Source organism: Canis lupus, chromosome 34 (assembly GCF_003254725.2).
Source record: "Canis lupus dingo isolate Sandy chromosome 34, ASM325472v2, whole genome shotgun sequence".
NCBI classification, from domain to species: Eukaryota; Metazoa; Chordata; class Mammalia; order Carnivora; family Canidae; genus Canis; species Canis lupus.
Window position 1 is genome coordinate 41,784,932 of NC_064276.1, and position 27,389 is coordinate 41,812,320.

General features: G+C 42.3%; 1 pseudogene; it reads left to right on the top strand.

Annotated features, from left to right (window-relative positions):
- Positions 1–2,532: 2,532 nt before the first annotated feature.
- LOC112645898 (inositol 1,4,5-triphosphate receptor associated 2-like) lies at positions 2,533–6,370 on the top strand (annotated as a pseudogene).
- The last annotated feature ends 21,019 nt before the right edge of the window (positions 6,371–27,389 follow it).

Sequence of the window (27,389 nt, forward strand, 5' to 3'; positions counted from 1 at the left end):
GCACAGCTTATGGAAAAAGTATATCAAAGCAAGCACCGTGATTAACCATCTCCAGATTGGAGAAAAATGTGTTGACATTTCAGCAAGAATGGTTTCAATTCAAGCCCCCCAAATCCCCATTTATACTTTCAAGTCAGCCAAAATTTCCAGCTGCACGGATTCTCTAGTGAACAAACAGGCCAGCACATGGAATAAGGTCAGTAAAGAATGTGCCAGTAATCACAAACTGTAATTAAGTGGTAATGGCCTCGACCTGAAGCTTTCTTCGGGATTAATGAATACCGGAGAAGCTGGTAGCCTGAGGCAGCACTCGTTCTGTCCAGGATGCCCTGGGATAATGTGAGTGTTATAAACAAATGTGTTTCCAGCTTAAATCATCCCCTAAAATTACCTTTTCTACTTCTATGTCACAGTCAGATTTTTTTTGACATTCCTTGTGGAGGAAAAAAGAAAAAGTTTAAACAAGAAAAAAGACTGAAATGCAAAAACACTAGGGAATTTCTTTCTGGTGTGGCCGTGGGGGTGAGTGTGAATTATATTTAGAATATTCAGCCTTAATTTTCAGATTTGCTATTAAATATAAGGGTAAGGATGTTTATTATGTGCTAGATGATGCCCATAAATTTTGCACTCTAGTAAATGTAAAGTGAGAATGTAATTATTATCAATAACTGTTATACTCATTATTACTATGGCTTTTAGTACCTTGGCTTTACTAATGAGAAGAGACAGAGCAAGCCGGCCATCGGTTTATTTATTTATTTTTAAAGATTTTGTTTATTTATTCATAGAGACAGAGAGAGAGAGAGAGAGGCAGAGACACAGGCAGAGGGAGAAGCAGGCTCCATGCAGGGAGCCCGACGCGGGACTCGATCCCGGGTCTCCAGGATCATGCCCTGGGCTGAAGGCGGCGCTAAACCGCTGAGCCACCCGGGCTGCCCCTAAGTAAGGTGACCATCAAAACATTAGCCATCACCTACCTACCTGCTGCTTACTCTAAGGCAGGCAATCAGTGCCTCTTCCCAGGTAGATGGAGCATCATTATCTCCCTTTTATAGGTAAAGAATCTGGGAATCAGGGACGTTAAGTAACTTGTCTTGGGTGTTCTAACCAGTGAAGGGGTTAGGATTCAAGTCTAGGTTCCTCTGACCTTAAGACCCAAACCCCAAATCACTATGTACTCTAACTTCACTGACTTGAAAGGTCTCTGCCAATCGTTTGAAAACGATAAGATAGATTTGTCAGAATGAGATTTCCAATAGAGAAATGGAGCTAGGGGTAGATGACCAAAGTCATTGATGTGCTTTTAAGGGGAAACTGCTGTGTGTATCAGGAGTATTAACTGGGAAAAGCGCAGGAGCGACAGAGATTTTGATGTAGGAGTCTGCTGTGTGCCATCCTTAGGGCTTCGTATTGCTTCTACCTTTTGATATGAATGTAGAGACCCTTAAACAACCATAGTCTCCAAAGTGTACCCCACGTTCCCACTAACCCCACCTGAGTCCTCCATGTCTGAAACTTCTTTAATAAAAGACTAAGTTTTGTTTTTTTAAAAATAAGAGGTTTAATGTATAAACATGTCTGAGAGAGGTACCCATTGTGTCTTAAATTCATCCTATTAGCACCTTTCTTAAAGGAAAGTATAGGAGGCTAGTTTACAGCACGAGGAACTGAGTAATGGGTTATAAGCAATTCTTTATATTCTAAAATAAAGTAGGGAGTGGTAAGGAAGGAGGATTATTTATTTGTTGCGGAAAAACATGGAAAAGATATAGTAGCCTCATATCTGCTTCCCTATTCTCATCTCTCTGGTCCCAGAGCGGGTGGCCAGGCATTTCTTCTTCCGTAGGATGGAAGGTCTGATGACAGAAGGGATGCGAAAGATTCTTTCGGCAGCTAGTTGACTGCCCTGAGCCTTTATTTTCAGATATGTCTTGTCTTTTTAGGGGAAGTGGCAGGTTATATGTGGTCTCAGAGCCTCCTCCAAAGACACAAAATGTGAAGAGTCCATTCCACCTCCAAACTTCCTCTAACCCCGTTTCTCTGGCGAGAAGCAGACGTGAGGCAAGCAGTCCCTTCCTCTCAGGGTTGTTACGTTACAATCTCGATTGAGGTAGCTTACCTAGAAAGACAACCCTTGACAATATTCAAGCAAACAAAACCCTTTCTAGGCGGGTCTCACATGCTAGAGTATAATTATGGTATGTTTTATAAGCCAAGATATGCTCAGAATCTAAACTAAACTTGATATGACCTGTGCCTTCCTTTTTCCAAGGGGAGAAAATTTGAGAAGAAATTATCAATACAGCTGAGACTGCTCCAGCTTCCTTCTTTTTCAAAGTCAGGTAACCACAAACACAACTAGAAAAATCTTCTATTCAAGCATGAATTACCAAATCAGGAGAGTAAAGCATAGTGAACACAGAGGGAAGAGTGAAGAAGTTATGCACATGGGTGACTAACTTTACCTGTCTAAATAAGAAGTCTGGCAGAGTTTTCCAAAGCAGATTATCATCTTACTTTTCAAGCACGATGGCCAAGATGGCGGGACAGAAGAGTCGCAACTTTTTGGAATGAGTAAAGCCTGTTAGGGAAAACTGATGCTGAGGTAATAATGAGAGAAGAGGAGTGGAGGGCAGGGAGAGAAAGAGAGTCACTAAACTTAAGGAGTCCCTGGGTTTCATATCTTGAAACACATGCATTCTGAGGTCAGACCCCATCCAAGCTCCATTGCCAGTCCAGATCCATCCCACCCCCAGGGCCTGGCTCCCCTGGTACAAATGAGTGTTGAAGGAGAAAGAGAAAGGGGATAAAAAAATCCCTTCTCGGCATCTGGTTGTAGAACATAGAGGAAAAGCAGCGCAGTAATTCTGTCCAACAATATCCACCTCAGCATCGCAGCCAGTCCGCTCTGCTGACAGTGACCTACAGAGCACTGCCCTCAGCCACAACTGCTTAGCTGTCATTTTTGGATAGAGCAAAAGACCCCAGGTGGAAATTCATCCACCGGTTTCCCAGGATTCAGAGAGTAAAACTGCCATCTTTGCAATTGTAGATGGTAACATCCCACTTACCTTTTTTCTTTCATCCTTTTCTAATTTGATGATTCTTAACTAGAGTTATGCATTTGAACCACCTGTAAAACTTTGGGGAAAAAATGTGTATCCTCTCTTTATTCCAGATCTAAGGAATAATAATCTTTAGAAATAGGGTTATCTGTAGATGTATTAAAAAAAAAAAAAAACAACTAAGACTCTGCAGCACATGCCAAGTTAAGCACCATTGTACTAATTTCTTTAGTCCTTTGACTGATAAAATCCAAAATATCCTCTCCGTCTCTTCTAGTCTTTGTGGCATATTGGTTTTCAATCTTGCTTTTATAATAATGACACCTAGTAAGGAATATAAAACCCCAAATATTATAAAACCTCCCTATTCTATTAATGCAGCCTAACATAGCATTTCTTCTCCTCTGAGCATTAGCAAAACCTCGGTAGACTTTTACGTATCTCTTTCAGTTGTTTGATCCTGTGCTGCTTTATGAGATAAGGTTCTCCCAGAGAGATCCCGTGATACTTTCTGCAGTAGACTGCAGAGCTCACTGCTGAAGACCAAGCTGCCTAATGCCACATCCTATCTGCTCTCCTTTTACGTGCCTCATGGCTTCTGGTCTACCACAAACTCTTGTTTATAAGTCAGGCCGTGTCGTTTATGGCTTATTCTTATATATTTTGTGTGCCTTTTTGTGAAAAAGAAGAAAACCTCATCACAATTCCAATCTACTGAGATCAATTTGGATCAAGATTAGAGAGTTAAAAAAAAAAAAGATTACAGAGCATTCACAGTATTTTTCAAATCCATGCTATTTGCATATTGATCAGCCTCTCATAAATCTCTCGATCCATAATTTTGATTAAAATGTTGAGTGAGGGAATGTTATTATCAAGCCTATTTCAGATCAATAGTTCCCTAATACTTTACTTCCTTCCAAAATGTGATATCAATAAAAGAATTCACAAGGAAAAATAGACATCAATAATTTGGAAACTCCATAGGTCAGAATCACAGAGTCACCTTACTCTCTCTGATGCATCCTCTTGATATATAGTGTTTCTTCTTTGTAAAAAGTCATGCTAGACAGAGTTTATAGCTCTTGAAGGAAATAGTTATGAGATACTATCATAAACCAGTTTATATCAGAGCCCTGCTGAAACTATAGGTAAATAATTTATTATTGAATTAAAATAAAAATGATGCTATAGACCTTAACATCCACCCATCCATCCATCCATTCATTCAATTAATGGATTCTTACAGAACACTGCATCAGACGGGCACTGTGCTAAGCATGGAAAATAGAATGATGACCAAGACAGATCTATTCCCTTACCCCAAAGAGCTAAGAGTCCAATAAGGAAAGAGAGATTATCAATGGAGAAATAAAAAATCATCCTTTATATAGTAATGAGGAATCCTTCTACTCCATCACCATGACACCATATGATGAGAAGTATTTACATTGTTGAATTTTAAAAATGCTTGTGGATACACACACTTGAGAGGAACACAAAGCAACTAGAATTGTTGCAAGGGAGCACATCTAGGATGCTGAGGTGACCTGAAATAATGCTATGTGAAGACCAATTAGAGGAAGAGAGATAATTGATCTAAAGAGGGATGAACAATTTAGTCACTAGACTTCTAATGGCTGGAATGTGGCAAAGGAAGATGATCTAGTTTGTAAGGTCTTAGGAAGTTGAATAGAGAGCAATGTGTAGAAGCCAGAAAGAGCAGATTCCATCGCAAAATAAGAAACATCCTTATATCGGTCCTACAAATCATACCTTATAAACCTTTTGATATATAGAGAATAAAATCCTGTCCTCTTAAACATGTTTACTATCCCTTAATTATAATGCCAAATTCCTATTATTTCCATTTAAATGACTATTCAATCTTGTTATTTTATAGTATGTGGATACATTTTAAATTACAAATTAAGCCCTAATAATCCACTTTTATTTTTTTTATTTTTTTTTATTTTTTTATTTTTTTTTTTAATTTTATTTATTTTATGATAGTCACAGAGAGAGAGAGAGAGGCAGAGACACAGGCAGAGGGAGAAGCAGGCTCCATGCACTGGGAGCCCGATGTGGGATTCGATCCTGGGTCTCCAGGATCGCGCCCTAGGCCAAAGGCAGGCGCCAAACCGCTGCGCCACCCAGGGATCCCATAATCCACTTTTAATGTGAAATTATGTGACTATTTTAAACATGTTTTAAGAATAAGAAAAGCCCAATGACAACACTTTTAATAATGAGGAGGTAAAGGCTGAATTTCTCAGATTATTGGTAGGATTTAAATGCAACTAGTTTACCTTGAGGAAAATAGTGAATTTTGAAGAAAGGTCCTGTGACTTGGCAGAAGAAAATTTGAAGAAAGGCATATCTAACTGTGTAAAGCTATTATTAGAGTCTTTAACATCATTCTGTGAAGACGACCGCCAGACCCAGGAGATCATTAAATAGCTGAAGAAGAATATAATGTTCCAAAGCCAGTCCATGGCGTGAGCAGCCGGGAGGGCTTAGCTTTCGGAAGCTATTAATCAAGAAAGCCAGGTTAGTCAAGCAGCTGAAACGATGACTCAGCAGGAACAAAATCTGAAGAGAATGCATGTTTAAAAAGCATACTGAACCAGAAGAGCCAAAACAGGTTCTTTTACAAAATGAAAGGTCTTTAACTTTCTTGTAGATGAAGATGACTACCAAGTTTTTAAATAGTTCAACTTTTCTAAACACCTAGCCATTTTCTCTTCAAAGAGTGTCCGTTGCTTCATTACCCAGAAATACTGGAAATGCAGAAATGGTGGCCGGGGTGATCATGCAGCTGGTGTATTTTGGGGTCACAGCAAAGTAAACACCATCCCTCATTATAGGGATTTATGAGCTCCTATTCCCAGGCAGATGCTGAAGAAGAAAAATGTAAACTAAACACTAAAGGAAAGTAAGAACTATCTGGAGAAGAAACAGTATGAAGGACAAGAACGCCAGGCCAAGTCTTTCTGAAAAGAGAAATAACCCATCAAAATGGGATGTCTCTTTTATTTATGACATAGTAGCTTCCTGGACAACAGGACTTCCATCAGAAAGGCTACTCTGGCTTTCTGTTGTATTAATTACACTTTTTGTAGCTTTGATGAGCCAGTTTCCCCCAAATGTCCCTGGATGCCATTCCCATGCAGGACAGGGACTCCTGGATGTCTCTAGAACATATTTTGCAGACATTTCTCAGACTTCGACACAACAAGCCATCACCAGTGAGACTACAGCACATTCTAATATGCGTATCATCATTTTTAAAGTTTCAGTGACTGAATTTCATAAATAAGTAACTTTCAGTTGGGAAATTATAGCTTGGAACCAGAGGTTCTCAGAATTGCTGTGGGATATTTTACATTTCCCTTGAGATTACTTCCCCAATTAAACTACAATGGGGAAAAAGCCTGCCTGTAGGTTTTTTTTTTTTTTTTCTGTCTCTGATCTTTTCATAAGCTTTTTGAGGAAGAGATATATAAGATATATATTGTTTGCTAAAACTTATTGAAATAAAGAACCATCCAAATCTTTTTTTTTAAAGGAAGAGCTCCTTTGAGACCTGCGTCAGATCCATACAAGTTAGCCCTACCCTCTTCCTTTGAGAAACTGCACAAAGTCATCATCACTCAATTTCTGAAAGTCCTATTTAGAAATTACTTCCAACAGCCTGTAGCACATTCTATTGAATAGCTTCAGTGGTAGTAAATTATAATTCTCCGAGGTGCATGTTTTAAAATAGCCAAAAGTCATTCAAAGTAACTTCTGAGAAATTAAATTAGGATGTCATATTAATAAATCATAACCTATTTTCCCAGCCTTAAATGTGATTTCTTTCTATAGAATTCCCAAGTAATTCTTCGCCTGTGACTATGTGTTTGTCCCCTCCAAGGACAAGTGTCCTTGTCTTTCTATCCAATAGAATCCAAATGTTTTGTTAATATTTCATTTCAGAAATTGCTTAACCCTGTTCCTTAGAAAGGATGAGTCTAAATCACCCGGGAGCCTTTAGAATACAACTGGGCATCTTAGTAGATCCTGGGAAAGCTGCTTCTAATCACTGTGATGCTTGACCAAGTGAGGGACTCCCTGCTCTAACATCTTATTTCAACCACACCTTTGTCCTCATCCCACCACTTTTCTGACAACAGATTCCTATAGGGAAAAAGCACAGAATTGCAAATCCTGAATATGTGGACTTAAGTCCCAGATCCATGGTTAACCAGGCAACCATAGTCAAGAGACAATATCTTTGAGGCTCTTCTCAACAAGGACATATTAATAGTTAATCTGAAGGGATATTGTAAGAAGTAAATTAGATCATATTTGTAAAGTACCCAGCATAGTCACTGGCACATAGGAATTTAACAAAAAGCAGCAAATACTGTCAATGTATCATTGCTACTCAATCTACACGTGTCAAACACCATTTCTATAATAATTTATTAAATTATAATTGCACTTGAGGAACCACAGATATCCATAGAGGCTTCAAGCTCTTGTTATCATTCTTAACAACACTGGCTCCCATCTAAGTGAACTTGGTCCCTTGAAAATAATCAGATATTGTTGGGAAATATGAGAATATTGTGCTTCCACAGGACAAAAAGAGAACTTTTAGCAGATAAATAATTTATTTTAACTTATAAAAAGCATAAGAAAAAATTTGAAGATTGAAGTAATAGGTAACAATTTCACAATCTAACTTTAATCTTATTCCTTCTGAATATGATCTTTGAGTTCTAAAAATAGCCTCTTTACGGGAAAGGCTACAGTTAATGCTCTGCCTAAATTTGGAACTTCCATTCCTTTAATCCTATGGGGATAATTTTTTCAAAAGAAAGTTTACTGCTTAAGTTTCTGACTCTCCTCAAATAAATATTAAGTTTCTGAATTTTGGTATTCAGAAACTTCTAATATGGGCTTTCTTTTAAAAACTTCAACTTAATCAAAACAAATTGAGTTTCTTTTGTGTGTGTGTGTGTGTGTGTGTGTGTGTGTGGTTGGTTGGTTTTTGTCTACCTCCACCAGCAATCTGATTGTAGAACAATCCAGAATGTAAGTGGCTGGTCATAATTTTTGCCATAGCTTTCTTGCTGGACACCTGCAATCCTATTTCTTATAGAGTTGTTCCTATCATGGTTTCTTGCTAATACCCAACCTAGAACAAAGTGTGTAATAAATATCTGTTGAATCTATAAGTGAGTAAATTGCCATTATGGAAATAAAGGGAACAGGTTTTCAACACAAGTTATAAAAGGGAAAGAAGAACTTTGGGAAGAGATTAAATAAGAACTGAGTCCTGAGTGATGAGTGGAACTGTGCTGGGGAAATGTGGAATGTTGTGAGAAAATAGGCAGGGAGTTCACAAGAGTTAAGAACAGAGAGAAGGCCATCTTCACTGTAAGAACCTGCAAAAAATTTTTCAAAGCATTAGTTGGAAATAAACCTGAAGAAGTAGGCAGGATCCAAGATATAAATGATTTTGATGTCACATTAAGAGGTTTCAACTTGATCCTCTAGGTGATGAATAGTCACTTATATAGTAGGAAGATTTTAAAGAATGGAATAATTTGATCAGATAAATATATGCTTAGTTTCTTATGGATCACTCTGTTAGATATGAGTAGGATGGCTTTGAGGAGAATAAGGAATGAGATGAGCGTAGAAAAATGTTCAATATATATTTGTTGAAATAATGATGGTGAAATGAGGACGATAGTGATAATAATAATTACCAACATAATATAAAGTACTTGCACAACTCAACAGCAATAATAATAATAATAATAATAATAATCCAATAAAAAATGAAATGGGCAAAACACCTGAACAGACATTCCTTCAAAGAAGGCATCCAGATGGCTAGCAGACACATGGAAAGATGTTCAACATCACTTACCATCATGGAAATGCAAATCAAAACTGCAGTGTAATATCACCTCACACTTGATTCTTCTGTGTTGTTGATTTCGGCCATTCTGACAAGTGTTGGTGAGGGACGAAAAGGAACCCTCATGCACTGATGATAGGAATGCACACTGCTACAGCCACTATGGGAAAAGTTATGAATATTCTTCAAAAAATTAAATATAGAATTACCATATTATCCAGTAGTTCCACTACTGGATATTTATCCAAAATAATACAAAAACACTAATTCAAAAAGTATATGCACCCCTGTGTTTATTGTAGCATTATTTACAATAGCCAAAGTATGGAAGCAAACCAAGTGCCCATTGATGGATGAGTGGATAAAGAAGAGGTGTATATGTATACAAAGAAATATTACTCAGCCCTAAAAAGATGAAATCTTACTATTTGCAACAAAATAGATTGATCTAGAAGGTATAACACTAAATTAAATAAGTTAGTAAGAGAAAGACAAATACCATATGATTTAACTCATGTGTGGAATTTAAGAAACAAAAAAAGGAACAAAAAAAGAGAGAGATAAACAAACAATAGACTCTTAAATATAGAGAACAAACTGGTGGTTTATCAGAGAGGAGGTGGGTGGGATGGGGGTTAAATAGATGAAGAGGACTGAGAGTCACATATTGTGATGAGCACTGAATAATGCGTAGACTTGTTGAATCACTATATTGTATCCTCAAAACTAATATAATGTTTTATGCTAACTATACTGAAATTAAAAAAAAGATGTTCACCCTGAATGTTTTTTAATTTAAAAAAAAGAAATACTTAAACAAATTAGGATATTAAACAATACTAAAGATTACAATTTAGTGAAAATGTATTATGAGGTATCAAATTTAAAACAAAATTATGCAGAATTTAAATATACAAAAGCCATGAAGAATGGTTTCATATCTTTCATCTGCATCAAAAGGTTCATTTTTCTAACAACAATCTTAGAAACTGATTGCATATATTTTCACTCTATAATGTGGTAATTATTGGGATATTTAAAAATTTCATTCTAAAATTTGTGCATTTCAGGTTATGGATTTTCACTTATTCTTTCAGAAGCTAAAAAGAGGGCAGAGGTTTAGCATCTACCTTCGGTCTGGGGTGTGATCCTGGAGACTTGGGATCGAGTCCCACGCTGGGCTCCCTGCATGGAGCCTGCTTCTCCCTCTGCCTGTGTCTCTGCCTCTCTTTCTCTCTGTGCATCTCTCATGAATAAATAAATGAAATCTTTAAAAAAAAAAAAAAAGCTAAAAAGAAGCAGTTGGAGAAAAAATTTTAATTAAAAAAATTGTCAGTACAATTATAATAATGATTATATACTTGCCATTAGTCAAAACCTTTATATGCATCAAGTCTTACACTGAACATGTTATTTTATTGCCCCTTTCATTATCGCATCAGACCTTTTAGGAAGGTATGTATATTATTTAATTTTACAGATAAGGAAACTGAGGCTCAAAGAGTTTTTTTTAAAAATGTGCCTTGTCACTCCTGTAGCATTTTTTTCCTAAAATATATAACCTCAGTCTAAGCACAAAGTGTATCAAATAAATCCAGATTGAGGCTAATTCTACAAAATATTTCCTTAGTACATTTCAAAAGTGTCATGTTCATGAAAGATAAGGAAAGATGGAAGAAATACCTGTTTCGCTTTGATAATTGCATTATTGTTATATAAAATGTTAACATTAGGAAAAGTTGCATGCAGGCTATAGAGGAATTCTCTATTGTCTTTGCAAATATTTTGTAGCATAAAAAAACTTTTTAAAACTTTAAAACGTTTTTAAAATTTCTATGTGTTGGAGCATGGAATTTCAAAAAAATAAAATAAAATAAAATAAAATTTCTATGTGTCTATAGAACATGACAGGTAAAATATAAGATGAGGCTGAAGTATTTTGTAGTACTAGAAAGTAAGATAGCAAAATACACACACACACACATGCACGTGTGCACAAATACAAGAGACAATCCGAAAGAACTCCCGACAACCTGAAACAATCTGAGCAATGCAATAAATAACAATAATGATGGATTAAAGCATAGATTAAAACAAATGAGTCCACACTAATATACAGAAATGATTGAATAAATAGCTAAATGGAGTTTAAGAGACAAATTTTCCTTATAGAAGAATTCCACATAATAAATGTAGATGAAGTGGGGGAAATAGAAAATCAGCATTGGGACACCATGTGATAATTGCTACAGGCAAATGCTAAAATTATTGAGCAAAACTGTAAGGAGGAACAGGATATTTTCATATCTGCAAAGTAATCTCTATAAAAATATTTTTAATTACTGTGGTGGTTTTAACATATATCCTGACTGTCTTACAGTTTCCCTTCAAAAGGTAGAATGTGATCCTCCTTCCCTTGGGTGTGGGATGAACTCTGCTACTCGCTCTTCACATGTGGTAGGGAGGGGAGTAATTTTATAGCAGACAAACCTGAGAGAAACTGCCTTCGCCAAGTGACCAAGGTTAACATCACCAGTTACAAGTTATGTTGATATGATGCAATGGGAAGGAATTTCAGCTCTGCGGTATTTTACCAAAAATTTGTAATGCAGTCTAATCACGACATAGTGTCAGAAAAACCCAGGTCAAGAGGCATCCTACAAAGCACTTAACTAGTACTCTTCAAATGTGTCAAGGTCATGAAAAAGGACAAATTCAGAAACAGTTACAGGTTGGAAGAGAGATTAAGAAGACATGACAGTTAAATGCAAGGTGGCATTTTGGGTTGGATCTTGAAACAAAAAATAATACTATTAGTGGGGAAAACTGGCAAAATCTGAGTTAAGTCTCCATTTCAGTGAATAGTATTGTACCAAGGTTAAATTCTTAGTCTCACTGAATGTACCATGGTAATGTGAAACGCTAATATGTAGGAAAGTAAGCAAAAAGTAGATGGAAACATTCTGCACTATTTTCACGACTCTTCTGTATGTCTTAGTTTTAAAAAATAAAAGATAAGGGCTCCTGGTGGCTCAGCAGTTAAGTGTCTACCTTCTGCTCAGGTCATGATCCCAGGGCCTGGGATGGAGCCCCACATCGGGTTCCTGCTCCCCAGAGACTCTGCTTCTCCCTTTCTCTCTCCCTCTGCTTTTCCCCCTGTTCATGCTCCCTTCTCTCTCTCCTCATCAAATAACAAAATCTTTAAAAATATATATAATTTTAAGTACTTAAAGTTGAAAGACATTAATAAAGTGTTCACAGAAAATAAAACAAAAATGCCCATGGTCCTTAAAGGGTTAACACCGCTCAAAATAACAGAAACTCAAAATTACATAGAGATATCATTAGTTAACTATCAGAATGGCATAAATCCAAGAGTTTGAAAACTCATTTTGTTGGTGAAGTTATAGAGAAACAGGACTTCTTATACATCAATGGTCAATGTAACTCCACAAAGACTGAGCAACATATGCATAAGATCCCATTTATAATAAGAAAATTGTATTTAATTCTAATTAATAAAGCATATTAACAAAGGGTATCCTGAATAAACAGTGGTGCAATAACAGGTCTATGCCATAGAATAATGAAAAAAGAGCAAGGAAAATTTCTTGGCACTAAGATGGACTGATTTACAGGAAATGTTGAGTAGGGAGAAAAAGCAAGACACACTGATTTATTCTTACACAAAATTTAGTATACTCTGAGGTTTTTTTTATTTGTTTATGTTTCTAGAGGTGGGAAGAGGGAGAGAGAGAATCTTAAACAGGTTCCATGGGAGCTCGAGGCACACGGGCCTGGATCTCACAACCCTGAGATGATGACCTGAGCTGAAATCAAGAGTCAAACACTTAAATGACTGAGCCACCCTGGTGCTCCTAGTATACTGAGTTTTATAAAGCACATAAATTTTGTGTAAGAATAAAGGTGAAATAAGTATTTATCTATCTATATGCATATTTGCCTCATTTTTCTAAAAACACAGGAAAGAAAAACTAGAAAGGAACAATATTTATTACCTACGTATGGATATAGAAATGGGTTGGGGCAAATAGGGACAGAATCAATATTTCTTTAAGTAAACTTCAAGTTAACTTAGTTTTGACTTAAAATCAAGAAAATGTTTTACATATTATAAAAATATAAAAAGCAAAAAAAAAAGCAAACTCTGAAATCAATCACAAAGAGAAACAAATAAATCTAACAACACATCAAATTAACAACTACACAGAAAGAAGTATGACACCGGATGACTTTCGGGTACAGTGCTCTCTCTACATGTCCATCCTTAACAGGATGTTACCTGCAGACCACAAAAAGAAATTGTAGAGACTCTTTAAAAATCCAAAATCATATTTTATTTTCAATGATAATACACGGGTAATGTGACACTATTTATGGATATAGAGAAAGGAAGCGTTCAAATAAATATACTGTAACCAGGAAAAAAATATTTTCCATGTAAAGGGAAAAAGATAAAAAGATAAAAGAAGTTATAAAAATAACTCCAGGACAGCCTGGGTGGCTCAGCGGTTTAGCGCCGCCTTCAGCCCAGGGCGTGATCCTGGAGACCCGGGATCGAGTCCCACATGGGGCTCCCTGCATGGAGCCTGCTTCTCCCTCTGCCTGTGTCTCTGCCTCTCTCTCTCTCTCTCTCTCACTCTCTCTCTCTCTCTTTCTCTCTCTCTCTGTGTCTCTCATGAATGAATAAATAAAATCTTTAAAAAATAATAATAATAATTCCAGATAATGAATTTGAATCTGAAGTATGAAGGCGAATCTATGGTTTCTGTGTTTCCCAGCTCTGTGGCCCGAAGCGCCCTGGAGGTAGTGGCCCTCCTCAGAAACAAACGCACCTGCACTAAGGTCTTGATTTCAAGATGCTAATCCTCCTGAAATGAACTATGTGGAAATGTCAAGAAATGGGGACGTCCACAGCTAGAGCTCACAAACTAGAAGGTGAACCTGGGATATTCTGTTAAAAAACAAAACAAAACAAAACAAAAGGCTTTAAAGATATAGATGTTCTGCCTTCTGTGGGAGAGATTAGGTTGTTTCAGTCAAACCACAAGGAAAGTGTAACTGGAAAAATGGGACCAAATATAAGAATTAATTGGAAAACAGTGGAGAATTATTAATACAGTGAGACATTGCAGACCCAGGGTCAGGAAGATTAAATAAATGGAAGAGGTGAGCCTGGGGCGTGGCAGTGGTCTCTTCCTCAGTGTGGGGCTGCTGACTCCTAACGCCAAGGCGCAAAGTCTGAGGCTGAGCAGAGCTTTCGGCAAAATGAGGGGAAATGGGGGTCAGTCTCACTAGAGAGGAGATCCAGTACACATTCGGGTCTCCTGGGAGCGTGCACTCTGGGGCACAGGCAAACTGAAAATAGACCCGGTAAGGACCGAAACCCAGCTTCTCATGATCTCATTTCTCGAATGGAATAAGGTGGCATGCCCCTGCCAAGCTGTCTAGCAGAGCCAAACAAACCCTCTCAGGAGAAAAAAAGGCATACGGACCTTCAAGACATCTCTGAAATATATCTTGTAAAAACGTCTGTCCTTCAATAAAAATATATTCAGATATATAAGAGTAAGATATTTGGAAAAGAGGGAAGGATGGGGGAGCAGCAAAATTGAAATGGATCCATGGGAGATCCTGACAATGGAGGAATCAGGCAAGGTGAGGGAAACTCAGTGATTAATATATTCGGGAAATTAAAAGAAGAAATGAGAAATATTTATAAAAAAAGAGAAAAAAACAAAGGAGGTTCATATGGAAATTCAATACTGGAAAAATAATTGAAATTAAGTATTCAATGGAGTTATTTAAAAATAGATTAGAAACAGATGGAGAGAATTTGCAAACTGGCGGATAGGTCAAATAAATTAGCCATACTGAAATAGGGAGAAAAAAATGAAAACTATAGAAAATGATGAAAACTATTTGGCATAATTGTAATGGGAATCCCAGAAAAAGAAAAAAAGAGAAAATGAGGCAGAAATTATTGAAAGGAATACTGACCAAGAATTTCCCAAAACCAGTAAAAAATAAGAAATCAATTGAAAGATTTTACAAACTCCAGGCAGGATTAAAAAAAAAAAAAAAAGCAAAATATTAAACAAGAAACAAACCACAGATGAAAACCAAAGACAAAGACAAAGGTTGAAAAACACACAGAGAAATATAATACACGATCCTAGAGGAGCAACAGTAACATTAGCAGCTTATTGTTCACCAGAAACAAGGGAATCTAGAATATAAAAGTGCTGAAAGAAAAATAACTCGCCCGGAATCCTATTCCTGGAAAAAAAGAATGAAGACAAAATAAAGACGTCAGAGAAACAAAATGGAGTGATTCTATTACCAATGAAAGCAACTCTATAAAGAAAATCACGTGGGCATCTTCTAGGCAAAGGAAATGAATTCAGATAGAAGTTCAGAAATATAGATTGAATGGATGAAGCATGAAGATCAACAGACCATAAATATGTGGGCAGTTAACATAATTTATTCAATTAAAAACATATAAAGTGAATGACTGAGTTAGAAGATCGCCACTGACAACCCCCCTGTAATAAGCTCTTCAGCCAATGGTCATCGATGGTTGCAAAATCATCAGTAAAGGTTATTCTAGGAACAAGGTAGTCACGGGATGCCCATGGGCATTGGGGTAGAAGAGTAGTATTTACCCCATAGTATTTATTTATCTATTTGCCCCATAGAATACTACTTAAAAGAAGGAAAATAAGACTTTATTACGGAGAGTCGCTCGAATGATCACATTTAGCCTCCTTAACAATGGAGCATCTGGTATCACACGCCTCTGTACGTTACACATGAGCATCGTGCCTATATTTTGCCCGGGTGTTTAATTTGAACCTAATCAAGACTAACTTCCGATTTACTGAGAATAAAGAAGGCATAGGAGCTAGTTAACCGACACGCTGGAGAAACAATCCGACAACTCCGGAACTTGGGGCTTCTAAGAAACAACGGGCTGGACTCAAATAACTCAATACAATGGAGGGAGGAGTCGAGCATTCTCGCTTAAAGGACTCTAAAGAGACAGATCAAAAAAATGCAATATGAGCTTTCTGTCAACCCTAGTTTTTTGGTTTCTTCTTCTTCTTTTTTTTAAATAGCATAAGAAGACATTTTTGGTACAATTTGAGTAAACATGTATAAGGACTGTACTTTAAATATTATTTAATTAATTATTTTTCTGAGGTTAGATAATGGCGTTATAGTTGAGGAGACTGTTATTATTTGGGGAAGATTCCTGATGAAATATTTAGGGGTAAATCCGCTTGATGGCTGCCACTTCATACAAAATGGCCATGCAAAAGAAATAGAGAAATAAACCAGGTTGGCAAAACGTTAACCGTTATGAACCGAGATGTTAGATATTTGGGTTGGTTTTTTTTTTTTTTTTTTTTTTTGGTAGTACTTTTTTAACTTCTCTACATATTTGAAATTTTTCAAAATAAAAAGTTGAGGGGAAATATTCTAAAGCTGACTCCCATCTATACAAAGGTTTGGCAAGAGCAAAAACGAAGGCCTCTAATCGCGTCTAAAAACGTGAAGCTGTAAGTCGAGCCCCCCAAATGTGGAATGTAGCATCCCTACACCCAGCTGAACAAGTGGACCTTCACGTATTTTCAGGGCCAGGTTGACATTTTAGCTGCTTTGGCCCCTTGGCGTTATGCACGTGTAGAGTCAGGGAGCCTCGGCCTCTGCCCCCCAGCTCCCTGGCTCCCCCCTTCTCTTGTCACCCCAGGACTCCGGCCCAAGGGCAGGGGGTCAGGGCCCTCCCGCCCCGTCCACGCTGCGCCACATGGCTCACAAGGGACCGCCCCTGGCCACCGCTCAGGCCCACCCAGTGGGGCAGGGGAGGTGCCCCCAGGCGTCCTGGCAGCAGGCGCAGAGACGCGCCGAGGGAAGCTCCTAGGACACTGGGCCCTGACCTTAAGCTGGGACCCAGGTCACGGCCTCCCCTAGTTTCCAGGTGTTACCAAAAATGTCGTTTCTCTTGCACTGAGAGTGTCTAGGCGTCTCCACACGAAAATGACTGGGGGAGACGGCTCTCACCCCACCCACACAACCCACGTCTCTAAGTCTTAAGTCTCCAAGGGTCACCCTCCTTTGTGGCGAAGCACAGAGTGGCACCCACCGGCCGGGTCCACTGGCCACCCCGCGAGCTGAACCCTGGGCTCCACGGCCACATCAGGGCTGTGCCTCTGTCTTCCCCTGACAAGAGAACTAAAGGCTCAAAATAAATAAATAAATAAATAAATAAATAAATAAATAAATAAATAAATAGAAAACTAAAGAATCTCATGCATGAAAAAGAAGGTAAACGGACCAGTATCTTTACTGATAAATAAAATCCATCAACTGATTGGTCTTTGGGGGATGAGGGAGACAGAACACAGTCATTTAGAATCCAAAATAAAAGAAAAATAGAAACGTAACAGAATTATTTTGATGATGTCTTTCATTTATTTCCAGCGTAATAAAACATTTTGAGAGACTTTCTGTTGAAAATGACATGCACAGTGTTTAAAAAACAAACAAACAAAAAAAAAACGAGAAATCCACAGGCCCGAAACAGCAGCCCGTAGGCCACGCCACCAGACCAGGTGAGCACCTAACCTAATCGCACTGTTAACCTGTGGCCAGAAATGTGGTTTTAACCTGAAAATGAGGGATTTTCTGCTTACACCCAGGAGGTGCTCCCCTCACGGGCTCTCGTCTGAAGGAGGATGGTGTTGCCACCAGGGAGACCCTCTGCCCGACCCTCGTCCCTCGAAGAGACGGAGACCTTGCGGGGACACGCGGTCCTTCCTTCTGCTAACTAGTCCTGCCCGCCCTCCTTCCCACAAAACCGCCCCCTGCTTGCTCCGTGGAACGCAGCCCAGTCCACGAATTGCCCAACAAAGCCCGTTATTCCAGATTCACGCACTTGACTTTTGCTTTTTGCTGACAGGGATAAATCCACAACAAAAATGCCTTTTCCTCCCTAGAAGTCCACGCACCACCTCTCCAGCTCAGCACATACGCGTGGGACTTGGAGGATGCCAGGGACGTCACCGCCGTGAGACCGGCCCGTTTCCTTACTCTTAGGCCAGCCGCCGGCCGCGTGCTCTCTTTCCCAGGCCGTTGGCGCCAGAAAATGCCATAAAAGTGGGCCTTTGAGGCGGTTGCTCTGCTTCATAACTGGAGTTGAAAAACCAAGGGAAAGCACTTCCAACAGCCACTGACGCGAGCGGGGCACGTTTGCACGCTCCTGCCCCCACTCAGTGCAGCTCAGAGGCGACCGCAGGCCCTTAGCTCTGCCCGCGGCGGGCCGGGCTGTGGCCAGGCTGCGGCTCGGTGGGCCGGGGGACACCCACTCAGGACGCCTCGGGCTTACACCAGCGCTGCAGCGTCCGAAACGTGTGAGGCGTGTGAGCGCTCTGTGCCAACAGGACACACAGCGTGATCTGGAGGAGGTGCAGAGGAGGCCCTGTGCCCGCTGCCCCGTTGCCGCCCCCCGGGTCTGCAGGGCACATCTCTTCTCCTGGGGGTCCACGTTTGTCTTACTCAGTGCTTTGCTCGTCTCCTGCTTAACAGTCTTACGAATAAGCCAGAAAACGCTCAGCACGGAAGCCTCCCGACCACGGGATAAAAACGAACTTTACCTTCGAACATCACACAGATACAGCTCGGTCAGTAATCATTAAAAATGACTAGTTGAGTAATTTTTAAAAGAGGTCACGTTACTGACTTACAAGGTATTCCTGTTGGGACACCGGCCTACCAGTTGCCACTTCCCGAAAGGAAAGTATGACTTGACCGTAGTAGCAAAGCAAAAAACTGGTGTATGAGCGTTTGGTAAAGTGTTTTCCCCTTTTATTTATGTAGGAAAGCAAAAAGCATATGAAAACTTAAAGGCAATCAAAGTTATTAATTATTTACACCCCAAAATTACAAGTTAGCCGTTTAACCTTGTACTTACTGTTCTACCCGGTGAGACTATCTGATGAAACAAAAAAAGTTGACTTTTTTTTTTTTTTTTTTTTTTAAAGTTGACTTTTTATCCCAAGGTCTTTCTTGGAAGCTGATCCATTAATAGCAGGAACAACCGGGTGCTGGGACCGAAAATAAACCCATATTATTAAGGAAGCGCTGCCCATTTTAGTGAACAACATCAAAACAGGACAAATACATCTCAGAACAGGCTTCCTTGAGCAACCTTGCTTTAAAATTATTGTCCTCTGATTTATTTTGAATAATATTTGACACCGTGTTGAGAAGCTCATGAAATGGATGAAAATACAGACAAATAAGCTCACATCGAAATTATGTCTTTCTTTCAAGTCTCATGACCTTAAAGGGAGAAAGCGGCTCAGAACGTGGGGGAATGCGTGGATTCCAGTGGCCCCGGGGAGCGGAGGGCACCGCTGCTCTAGGCTGCACCACCCAGGCGGCAGCGAACAGAGCCGTGGGGAAGAGCAAACGCTGGAGCAACACGCGAGGAAGTCGGAGCACACGCTGAAAATGAAAATGGGATGTAGGCGTCGCCTCCAGGCTCCCGATAACCACAGCCAATAGGCGCGGACAATATTTGTACACGTTTTCTCGTGAAACGAAGTGATGAAACGGGTCACACTTCTAGACCTCGCTGTTTATGATGGAGTAACTTGGGCCCTCCAGTGCTTAGTGCACAGAAAAGGAGAAAATGCCAGAAGCCACCGCTCCCTTATAACCCGTACGCAAAGCAGTTTCCCGACAGGTGGATTACGTCCTCAGGTGATGCACAGGAAAACTAGGTAAGCATCTCCTGAGGTTTTAGAAATATTTTCCCTTTCTGCAACTAGGTGCTGTTTTTTTTTTGTTTTGTTTTTTAAAAAAAAAAACATTAGAAATGTTTTGTTTTTTTAAAAAAAAAACATTAGAAATTTTTGTTTTTAAAGCAAAACATTAGAAATGTTTTGCATAAAATGTGATAGTATTTTCCATAATATTTTTATTTATTTTTTTAAAAGATTCTATCTATTTATTCATGACAAAGAGAGAGAAAGAGAGGCAGAGACCCAGGCAGAGGGAGAAGCAGGCTCCATGCAGGGAGCCCAACGTGGGACTCGATCCCGGGCTCCAGGATCACGCCCTGGGCTGAAGGCGGCGCTAAACCGCTGGGCCCCCCGGGCATCCCTCCATAATATTTTTAAAGTGCCAAATGCATAAAAGTGCTAGATAAGATTTTCAACCTGTCTCTTATTTCTACTAAGAAGTCTATTAAAGAAACTGTTCATAAATTTACATCTCCAAATGGGTAACCGGTATAAATCCATTCTAGTTTTAATGTTTTAAGTTTGAGCTAGTGTTCGCCCATAACGGATCTTGAGATATAACCTCTTGTGGAAACAAATTCATGCATCGTCAACGCCTTTACAGTATCGCGTAAAATGCAGAAAACAGCGCTTTGCTTCAGTCTTACGGCTTCTTTCCTGAAAAAGCAGAGGCCTTGCCCAATGCTAACACTTAAAAGTAATACTAGATTCATACTTTTTTAAATGACAGGTTAGTCATATAAACTGGACATTTAATCCAGAAAATCCAAACCCAGACAGAGTGTGTGTAGATTGAATTCTCCCTAAACTGCAAACTGAATCGACTTTGATTAGTTAATTTATTTTCAGGCATGCACACTTCCTCTGCCATCAAGGCCCCCAGTTGTTTTTTTTTTTTTTTTTTTAGTTTCTTCTGTATTTTTTGTTTTAAATAAGTGAAGCAAAATAAATAGATGATAAATAGATAAATAAATAAATAAATAAATAAATAAATAAATAAAAGTGAAGCAAAATAGTCGTCGCTCACACTCTCCTCAAGTACTTGGAAAGAACGAAAGAGGGTTCATGATGGTGCAGGCTGCTAATCATGCACAAAAAGAGCATCAGGAAAGAGCAGCGCCCCGTATTGTGATGATGATGCACAACCTGAATTATTTTATAGACCTGAAATCCTACAAATTAATTGCATTCAACCAGAATGTTTGCTGCGGTAACACTTCACATATTTTTGACCACACGCCATCCCTTTCTCTTGCCTGCAGTGCGTGTGGGAGGTGTGTGTCCATTTCCCCCTGAGCACTAAGTCCCAGGATCATCACCGTCATAATCATCGGTTTAGGATTTGCCATCTTGTAACCTGAATTATCTGGTGAGACATTCCGCCAGAAATCATAACCACGTTTTAACAGAGTGCATGCCTCCCTCTGACAAATCCATTTTTATTGTCAGAGCTCGCAGTTACGAACGTGTGACTGCACGGTAATCGTGACAATCGACACGCACAGAAAGGATCCAAAGAATCTAATAGACATGGATTCCGTTTCTGTGTCTGGAGGTGGGTGCCAAGGAATACAAAGCGTGGTCTGCGGTGTTTGAGAGTTTGTGGCTTCATCGGAGGCGCTGAGCAAAGCCCCCAGGGAACGGGGAGGCGCAGGCCAGGAGCAGCGCCAAAGCTAGAGATAACAATAGTCACTTGCAAGGGAGTTAGGAGAGGTGACAACGGTCGGTGGACACCGTGATGGAGGCCCCAGGCATTCGAGAGGCCTGGCGCCACTGCATGGATGCCCGGAAGGATCTGGAAAGATCAAGGGGAAGGAGATCTGTTCAGATGTCGCCTCCACCGCCTCGGCTTTCCTACCTGCCGTGACCACAGCTCTGGCTTCTTTCTGTTCCCGTTAGACGCTCACAAGCGGTGGCACCTGTTGCCACGCACTGCGATTAACCGCGTACCTTCCTCCTTCCTTCCCTCTGAGCTCTAAGGGCAAGGCGGGATCCTCTACGTCTTTACGTTCCTCTTGCCTTGAAAGTGCTCAATAAATGTTTATTGAACGGCTTTTTGAATGATCGGGAAGCACCTTAAGCAAAGGGACAGGGTGAAACGAGCACAGCACGTCCAAGTTTTGTGCAAAGAGCTGGCTGTGCACAAGAAAGAGTGTTGTGCTGAGGCTAATAAAGCAGGTTAAACGTTCAGGGAGAAGACCCAGGAGGGCCTTGTTTGTCTACACTGGCATCACCTTCTCTTGGCTGGACGCACAACCCTGGGTTCTCTTTGTCAGATAGGCCCGCGACCGCCCGGCCTGCCGTGATCTCAGGATGGAACTAACGCAACCTGAGATCCTTCAGGGTTGGCCAATTCAGCCTTCATCGTCCCCAGTACAGAGGACTCTGCAGAGTCCCGTGACCCGTACGGGATGAAGGTCATAAAGGTTAGTCTAGCTCAGTGCAGGGCGAGTTGAAAAAACTAAGAGATTATTGCAAAAGTCCCATCTAGGAAAGGGTGTGGACAAAGGCTCTAGACTGGGAGCCGCGGGCGCAGGAGGGTGTCTGGGTGAGTCACTCGGTCCCTTTCCTTCTAGAAAAGGAAGCTAATGCCGCGCCCGTTAGGTCAGAAGGAACATACATACGGAGCCTGCCCAGAGAGAAGGCATCCAGACAGCAGCAAGGATCCGCACGGCCTGGGAGACACAGGCAGTAACGACCGAGCGTCTCGGCGACCCGCGGAGAGGGAAGCCAGGCACCTGCCGGCGCTGGGTGACCCGGGACGGTAGCGGCCCCGACGGCAATACGGCCCTTTAAGTCCCCGCCGTTGGAACCCCCCCACCCCAGAAGCTGCAGTTAGTCACCGTGACACTGACTCATTATGATGCCACTGGAAGGGAAAACAATTAAATGAAAAGAACAAGAGCCAAGCCAGATAAATAGCCATTAAAAGAATAAAATAAGAGGAAACAGAGTGAGACCAGTGAGGGAGGCAGCAGCTCAGAGCGTCCTCGTCGGGGATGGTCAGCAACAGGATCCGGGAGAGCCGCCCTAGACGCGGGCTGCAGGGCAACTGCGCTGTCCCCACCCCCACCCCCACCCCCCGGGACAATACTGGGCCACCGATTGTCATGCATTTACCCCACGACACAGCCGAGGGGCTAATAATGCAAGAGGCCAACGCGGGGAGGGGCAGGAGGAACTCTGTCCCTGCCGTTCACTTTCCTGTTACTGTGGAATTAAGCCTATTAATTAAAAATTCAAAGATTAGGGCCATCCTAAGGCCGCGGTAAGCCCCAGGGCTATATCAGATCCATTACAATGTCCCCACAACCTACAGTAAATATTATTTTCACTATAAAATATTTTATAGAAATTTTTACACGATTTTTTAGATGTTTGCATTTTAAGTTACTTGAGCATGGCTAACTCTTCTAATTTAAGATCATTGATCATGTAGCTAGCAATCACGGCGCATACGCAAGATGTCTTGTGCTGTAAACGCATTAACCCACAAATTGATCAAATATAATAAAATGTTTATGAATATTAATTACCTACGGACCAAATTCACATAATGTTATGTTTTGAGACTGAGCACTGGGTGTTATGCTATATGTTGGCAAATTCAACTCCAATAAAAAAAAAAATATGTAAAAAAAATTATATACCTCTTTAAAAAAAAGTTTAATTTTGCCCCAAATTTTTCATATTTGGGGGCCTGTATATTTTATCATGCAGCTCCCAAACATTTTTATAGATCAAAAAATCCCATTATCCATACTTGTGTATAAAATGGACGTACTTCAAAGACATATCTATATAGATTCAAAGCAGTAAGGCTAAGTTACACGGGTTGATGCACAAATATATTTATTTTTGTATTTATTTTATATTATATTTCATTTTAATACTTAACCTGGTCTCAGTAACAAATATCTAATCTTAGGGAAAACAGGATCCGGGCGTGCTATGGCAGCTTTCTTCCCTACGTCATGCAATATTGGTAAACAAGACTTGATCTTGTGGAAAAAAAAAAAAAAAAAAAAAAAGATTTGATCTTGTGTCATCCGCATGACTCTGCATGGGGTCATATGACACATACGGGGAGGAGGTGTCATATTGCTTCTTTCCTACACAAAGCATCAGGAATTAAAGAGTCTCAAAGTGCTCATTAAAAAAAAAATAAAAAAAATAAAAAAAAAACTAACTAAGATGAAATGAAGCGTAATAAAATAAGAAAGGCGACCTTTTTCTACTTTCCACAAAGGACAATGTCAGGCATCTTGGCTGCAGCCTCCCCCCGTACCTTCCTTCCAGAAGCACAGGAAGGAGACTCTAATGAGGAGGGGAATCTGATCTAACTCTAAATGAGGCTGAGTCACGCCTCACTACACATCTGAGCACATTTTGTGGAGGAGGCGTTTTTCTCAAGGAAATACCTTATTTAAAATATGAGGGCCCTTCAGTTTGAACACTTTAGTATCTTCGGTTTAATCTGAAAAGCCAATTCTCATAAAACACCCAGGAAATCAGGGTGGAGACGGGCATCAAAATCAAGGCGTGGATGGACCTGGAGGGGATGATGCTGAGCGAAATAAGTCGATCGGAGAAGGACAAACATTGTATGTTCTCATTCATTTGGGGAATATAAAACATAGTGAAAGGGAATAAAGGGGAAAGGAGAGAAAATGAGTGGGAAATATCAGAAAGGGAGACAGAACATGAGAGACTCCTGACTCTGGCAAACGACCTACGGGTGGTGGAAGGGGAGGAGGGCAGGGGGTGGGGGTGACTGGGTGACGGGCACTGAGGGGGGCACTGGACGGGATGAGCACTGGGGGTTATTCTGGATGTTGGCAAATTGAACACCAATAAAAAATAAATTTAAATTAAAAAAAAATCAAGGCGTCAATGTTTTTTTCTCTCTTCTTTCCGGTTGTTCCAGTTTGCTTCTAACTCTGAGCCAAAAGGAACAATAAAAACAACAACAGCACTGGGGTGTCGGCTAAACTGTTCCATCAGGCTCGTGCTCAAGCTGTGCAAGGCGACTCGGGGTCACGCGGCCGATGATGGCTCCATCCATGGGCCACTGCTCCGTTCTGGACTGGGGACAGCGGGACGGCGAGGGACCAAGCACCTCTGCCCTCAGAAGCTCAGAATCAGGCAGGAAGCGTGAACAAGTCACTCATAAACGCCAATCAATGCGTCACGGTAAAGAGCGATGGGTGAAACGAGACGCACGCACCCGGTCGGACATGGGGGCCAAGAGAGCGAGATCGGGCTACCTCCTGGTGTTGGAAGGGGGCTAGCTTGGTTGTTGGGGGTTTTCCTGCTTTAATGTGGCCACGGGCACGTGTAGGACTGCATGCTGTGTGGACAAGGCCGTCCCTGGGCGCTGAGAACGAGGAATTGATTCTAAGACATGACAGGGGCCGACTCGCGAAGAGCCTTCCGTGCTGCAAAGTAGGCTCCAGCCGCTCTCTGGAAGAACCCCACATAACGGTCAGAGCAGTCGCGGGAGGTGACACACTGGCGACTGCGAGGGACGTGGCGGGGGTAAGAAAAAGTAGGGATAGGAAGGCCCCGGGGAGGAGCAGGGGACACTGAGGCGAGGCTCCAAAGCCGCCTAGAACTGGGGCTACTGGAGGAGCCCATGTCATAGGTAGAGCAGAACGGCCCAAGCCCTGAGCTGGACCCGAAAGCAAAGCAATGATGCAGGTGGTCGGGCCGCACCGGGAGGAGGAGGAGGAGGAGGAGGAGGAGGAGGAGGAGGAGGAGGAGGAGGACCGGCCCAGCTGGGCCCCGCAGCCCTTCACCAGGACCCGCACCACAAGCTCCCCCACCCAGTTATGGGGACGGGCTGTTGCCCTACGGAGCCAGGAGATGGAGCCTGCTGCCCGCGACGTGTGGGCCGTGGCTTCACTTAACGACCACCCTTCTGTCATTTGATCCTCGGCCTGGGAGCAGCTGCGACCTGGGCTGTGACCTTGTCTGCCGTGTTCTCTGGAAATAAGCCGGGAATTGCGGGAAGTGACGTTTTGCGGGCAGCAGGTGGCACCCTGTCCCGTGCATGGGAACGGAGCCCAGCGCTGTCCCGGCTACAGCGCGTGGCAGGGGGCCTGGGGGTGATTAAGCCTCAAGTCCGACCCACCGAAAAGCGTTCACGTCCAATTCTAGAAATGTGCCCTAAGGGAATGGCTTGAGGAACCCAGAATATATAAGATGCACGCCGCGGCCCGACTCATGCAAGCAGAAGCCACCCGGCGCCCGCGGGTCGGAGAAGGGAGGATGTTTCGTCCCCCAGACAAACCACCCAGCCTGAGGCCCCCAGGGGTCCCTGCGGGGCGGCGCCGGGCTTCGCAGGTGCAGGGAGGGACCTTCAAGAAGACGGGACCCGGCTTTAAAAACAGGATTTGGGGGTCGCCCGGAGGGGGGGACTCGTTTGGCTGAGCGGGTGAGCCTTGGCCTCAGCTCGGGTCACGGTGTCCATCCGGATGGTGGGGCTGAGACCCGCGGGCGGCTCTGCACTCGGCGCGGGGGCTGCTTGAGATTCTCTCTCTGTCCCTCCCCTGCTCACATTCCCTAAATAAATAAGTAAATCGTTTTAAGCAATAAATAACATCAGAAAGAATAAGCCTAAAGCCATGTTTGTGCAGAGCTCGAAGCCCGAGGGCTGTGGGACGCACCTGCGCCTCCTCCCAAGTCCTGAGCTGAAGCCCCGATCCCCGCGTCCCGGCCTGTGCCGGCGTCTGCAGACGGGGCCTCGAAGGACCCAATTCCCTTAGAACGTGGCCCCGATCCAGGGCGACCCGTGTTCCCAGGGGAGGGGCAGTGCGCACACGGACCCGGCGGGGAGGCCTCGTAGGGACCGAGGGTGCAGGAGGGAGGCCCCCGAGGAGCCGGCCCTGCGGTCGGGGGCGAAGGCACCCGGGCAGCCCCGCAGGCCGACACGGCCACCCCTCTTGTCTTAGGCCCTTAGGATAGCGCTGGAGGGGACGCCGGCGCCATCGCTATTACTGTTTTATGGACAGAGAAATCGTGGCCTGCAAAGAGGAGGCCAAAGTACTTGGGGCCCCGACGCCCAGGTCCGTTTCCGCACAACAGGACGCCCCACGACGTGGCCCACAGACGAGTCTACGTGCGACTTCTTTCCTTCCGTCCCCTGAGGCTGCCCAGGCGAGGGGCTGCGTGGTGGGCCCAGCGCCCCCCGGAAGGGTTCCTGAGGCCGCCCTCCCGTCTCATGGGTGAAGGAACAGAGCCCCCCAGGGAGCCCCGTTCGCGCCTATTGCACAGGGGACCCCGTCCTTCCTGCTGTGAAACCGCGGGGCCTGCAGGGCGGCAGAGCCCCCTCCGGCTTTCCCCACTCAAAAGAGAGACACTAACAGCAAAATCTCACTCTCGCGTCTTACCTGCTCATCAAGGACAAGGGTTGATGAGATCTCGCCCCGCGGGATCATATGGGGAGAGGCCCATGCTTCCAGCTCCCGGTGCGGATCCTCCCGCCAGGTCCAGCAGGTGACACCGGGTAGGCCCCACGGGAACAGGGCCGGGCAAGGCTGCAGAGCGGGGCTGGAGGCCGGGGCCCGGGAG